The following is a 5526-nucleotide window of genomic DNA, read 5'->3' on the forward strand; positions in this document are numbered from 1 at the left end:
TCTAAAGATCCCTGTCGAAACTTCGATCTAGTTTGAGTGAATCTTATATCAGAAGAGAAGATTCTCAAGCATAAACAAACTAGGTGCAATCAAAATTCAACAACCGTTAGTCAATCAAATCAATCGAAAACTAATAATAAACCATAATTATCTAGTTTCCCACCAACGGTACTAATAGAGCTTCTCAATCCCAAATAAGTCGTTAAACTGAGCGGTCGTAAGAGATTTCGCCTAATTAGGTTACTTTGCTCTCCGAATAGGCGGCTCCACCAGTAACAACACAACTAGGTAGTTTTGCTGGCTCTGAGGATTAGTTTGCTAAAAATGCAAACTTCAATATTTATAGGCAAGGAATTTTGGACACCAAGGAATTTCCAAAACTGAATATTCTCAAAGATATGCAATAAACACAAAAATCGGTTTTCATAACTCCTGGAAATGCACTGTCCAAATATTGACCGAAATCCCAATAGAAAAATGTATAAATAATAAACGCACATTACTAATTATTATTTTCTAAAGATATGCATTTAATTGCTGGAAATTAAATAGCATATAAAAACTAAGAAACCTTAATTAAAGACTCTCAATTTATTTCGGTCCTGGGATTCTCCTTTAGCTATTAAGGAATATCTTTAAACAATTAATGATAAGAGTTACTGCACATGTTCAAAGTATGTCGACATCTTTACTTTGCAAGTCCTTTTTCATACTTACAATCTTGGAAATGATTTGCCACACCTCCAAACAAGTTTAGAATTGGTTCATATGAATTCCAAGAACTGTGTGATTGATTATCCTATCAAATCACCAATTATGGGTTTCACGGTTCTACCAAAACAAGTTTGGTTTTACCTCCATGTGAGTACTGTGCATAGTCACGCTAGTTACCAAAATTCGGTTGACTAGGTACTAGGATCGGTTCCCCGCAACTTATGGTAACTACTTGTATTTGATTGCACATGTCCATAGGATCGGTTCCCCTAAAACTACAAACTTGTTTCACATGTTCATAGGATCGGTTCCCCCATCTACTAAAAACGTGTTGTACCTCTTACAAGGATCAATTCCCTCTTGTAAATTTGTTGCACCTCTTACTAGGATCGGTTCCCCAATGACTAGATAAATGTTTCTATTTACAATTCATCAATCATACCATCTTGAGTGATTACTTAGGATCGGTTTCACTAATAAAAGTCATACCAATACATAAGTCGGGCCTTGTGAATAGTTTTACCAAGATACATAAACAATTTTATGAGCGGTTATACTAAACATACATATTGGTAATTCAAAATAGATTTGCAATGAATAATAATACCAATAAGCCTAGCGATTTACCTTTCGATTCACAAAACAAGTTTATGAACTTACTTCCTTTAAACGAATGTAAAACATTGTTTCCTAGGATGAAATCTTCACTCATACCTATACATAATCACAATAGCATTCATATGATCATGTCGATGTCTTATATACAAAGTTTAATGGTTAAGCAATAAACCTTGTATTATATTCCTTAATACTATGTCTAACTAGAGTTTCATACACAGCTTCACAGTTATGTTTTCAATATGCACTACTTGAAAGATACGTTAGGGAACGAAACAGGCTAAGTCAAGTATTACTAACCTCAAGAGGAATGATGATGTTGTCGTTGTAGCTCCATATTTCTTCACATTCTTCAAGTCTTCATGTAATACTTTTAAGTCTCATATCCTAACACTTTCAAGCTAACCTATACGAAGTTGACTCTAGTATATAATCAAGCGACTGTTTAAATGAGTTTTGATTCACTAAAATATGACAACCAAACTTGACATACCAACGCTTGGTGGGTTCAACCGAGCTATGCTCTAACAGTAAGGTCTTGAGCATTGACTAGGAAATAGCTGATGATATTGTGATTCACATAGCTACTCGACATGCCCCAAGAGACAATGGTGCCTCTTAACAGGTGCTGCAATATCTGAACCTGCATAAAATCATAGACCAAGATTAATACCCAAGAGAACAATGCTAGGTTTGGTGGCTTACCAATTTCACTCATAATGGTGGAACCAGAGAAGCTAGAAGTGGGTAGGGTATTAGGTTTGGTGTGTTAGGGTGGTAATGTCGAAGATATGCAATTAAGCCAGGACTGAAAGGTTGAAGAAAATTGATTATGATAGATAATTTTCAAAGCGTCATGATGGTTCTGAGTACCGTGTATGGGGTATTGAACTGGCGTGCATCGTCTAGATATATGACTCTTAACCAAACGACATAAATAGCTATGAATGGTATTAATTAAGAGTCTATAAAATGGGTTTACCAGATAATCAGAAAGTTTATACCCATAAAAGGAAAAAATTAGGAGAAATGAGAGAGTTTTAAAGAATGGCCGATATAGGTAATCAAAACCTTCCCGAAAACTCACAAAATCCTCTTCCCGTCGCTCCACCATCATCGGAAGAATATGAGCAAGCCAAAGCTCTTTCTTTGTCATTGAAAGATCAGGAACTAGAGAAATTGAAGAAAGATCTGTTAGACGAGATAAACCGTCGTACATGAAGAGAGTTCATCAGAGACAAGAAAGTGAAGAAATTGATGCACAAGACTCCGTCCGTCATACGGGAAAGAAGAAAAATTGATGTTTTGTTTGAGGTATGGAAAGTGAAGTACTTTGAAAGGGTTGATCGGAAAGATGAGGAGAGAGAAGCAAAAGCAAAGAAGCCGAAGGGTTTTAGTAGAGCCACAGAGAGTGATTAAGAGGAGTCTGAGAATGGGTTTGAATACCCAGTTGAAGAGATGAACACCAGTGATGAAGATTCAGATGTTGCATATGAAAGAAAGAGAATGGAGGCTTATCATGATAAGAAACTTCGCAGAAGATTTAATGATAAAAGAGCCAATCCGGGGATTTTTGCCAGAACCATGCGTGAAGGAGAGCCAAGTGATGATGATGAAGATCTTTTAGAGGATGAGAGTGATGAGAGTGAAGGAAGTGATAGTAAGGGGAATTCATCGTCAGATGACAGTCAGGTATCTCATGCAGCATCAGGCAGTGATTATAGTGATCAATATGCAGAGGAGGATAATTGGAGCTACGATGAAGAGGACTTTTAGAAGTCCCTTCTGGAGTACTGAAAGCAGCCAGGTCTTCATATTTTGGAAAAAGTTTGAAGATGATTAACAGGGTTTTGATGAAATGGCTTTCTCGGTACTTGCTCTTCTCCTTCTTTATCTTGATGCAGGTTATGGCAATGGTGGACTTCTTTTTCTCCAGACGGTAGGCTTTATGATTGTTTTTGTTGGTTACTTTTTGTTGATAGGAAATGATGTTGAATAAATGGGGGTACAACAACCTCACCCAATATTTCTCTTAGCAATCTGTATGGACTAACTCCAATATACTTTCAAGAGAATCAACTAGACAGTCAGACTCAATCTTAAAAAAACTATATCAAAGAGTTATATATCAATCTCTCAATTCAATCCGCAATCAAACAAATAATAATTTGCGAGCCCGATTGAATATAAGAGAGATAAACTTGAACGGTCTAATGTTCAAGAATCAATCAATTTCAATCAACAACCAAAGGTTGGATTTACCAATTGATCGATTCGACGCACAACCTGTGATATTCCAATTAAATAACAAAATATAATGCGAAAAAGAAATAACACAGACATCAGAAGTTTTGTTAACGAGGAAACCGCAAATGTAGAAAAATCCTGGGACCTAGTCCATATTGAACACACACTCTATTAAGACGCTAAAGACACTAGCCTACTACAAACTAACTCAGGTCTGGACTGTAGTTAAACTCCAATCAATCTCACACTGATCCAAGGTACAGTTGCGCTCCTTACGTCTCTGATCCCATCAAGATACTACACACTTGATTCCCTTACTTGATCTCACCCATAACTAAGAGTTGCTACGACCCAAAGTCGAAGACTTTAATAAACAAATCTGTATCACACAGAAAAGTCTACATGAATAGATAAATCTGTCTCCCACAGAAGTACCTACGAGTTTTGTTAGGTATATTGATAAATCAAGGTGAACATGAACCAATTGATATACCGGACTTATATTCCCTAAGAACAGCCTAGAAATATCAATCACCTCACAATAATCTTTATCGACTAGCGAAACAAGATATTGTGGAATCACAAATGATGAGACGAAGGTGTTTCTAACTACTTTTCTATCTTTCCTATCAGAGAAATTAATCTCAAGATAATTTTACGATTATACTCAAATACGATAGAAAAAACAAGATCAGATCATGCAACTACAGAGAAAATAGTTGGGTCTGGCTTCACAATCCCAATGAAGTGTTCAAGTCGTTAACCTACAAGGTTTTGTGAAAAACCTAAGGTTAAAGGAGAATCGACTCTAGCATATACAACTAGTATCACACAAGAGGTGTGGGGATTAGGTTTGAAATCTAAGTTACCTTGGTAACAAAGCATTCAATATTCACCGCTAGATGAAAACCTGATTAGATTCAAGCTAAAATCTTTCAACCGTTAGATCGAACTTAGCTTGTTATACACAAATGAAATGTAACTTCATTTAGGTTTGAGTAACCGTACCTAAACATGTACACTTAGTTGGTTCAACAATAGTTAACCAATGGTTAGCCATATGAGCACTTTCATATCAACCTTATTCATCTTCACCATAACTAGTTCAAATGACTCAAAAGAACTAGTTAGAGAGTTTTCAATTGCTTAGATCTCATAGAAGTATACAAGACACAATCGAAGCAAAAACGATTTTGATTCACTCGAATCGATTCATGAACATTATAGGCACGGTTTGCAAAGATTGCTTTCCTTAATATATAAAAATCTTAGTTCACGAATAAACCGTTTTTAGAAAATAACCCACTTAAGTACGCATATCGGTACACATACTTAAGTACCCGGATAGAGATTTTTTTTGGTTCACAAACTCCAGCAGAAATTCACGGGATGTGAACTTCCGACAGTACGCGTACAGGTACGAGGACTTAGTTCTGGACATCCTAAACCAGTAAAGTATGCATACTTTGGTTCAAGGATTTTGTACTTACACAAGTATGAGTTCACATACAATGTTTATATCCATTCATGGTTATATATTATAAACTCTCATTTCAATCATTGAAACTTTCTTATAGGATGTTATGTAGTTGTTATTCACAAACTATTTTTCATCAAAGCGATTTTAAAGTTATTGATAAGATCAACATGACTTTCGTCACGAGTAAAGATGAACTTGGCCAAAATGAAAGCTTACTAACACATGTTTCGAGAAATAGATAAGCGAGATAAACTCGGCTCGAAATAGCAAATGTGTATAATCGAAGTCTATATAGCAATACGACTTTTGTCTCAAGATAAGAGATAGAATAGATAGACTTTTGAGTGATAGATAAGTTCAAGTCACTGCATACCTTTTTGTCGATGAAGTTCCACCAGTTCCTTGAGTAGTTCTTCGTCTTTGCATGATGAACGTCGTGGAGTCTAGAGCTCAACTACACTTACTAT

Source organism: Papaver somniferum, chromosome 3, assembly GCF_003573695.1.
Source record: "Papaver somniferum cultivar HN1 chromosome 3, ASM357369v1, whole genome shotgun sequence".
In the NCBI taxonomy this organism is placed as follows: domain Eukaryota; kingdom Viridiplantae; phylum Streptophyta; class Magnoliopsida; order Ranunculales; family Papaveraceae; genus Papaver; species Papaver somniferum.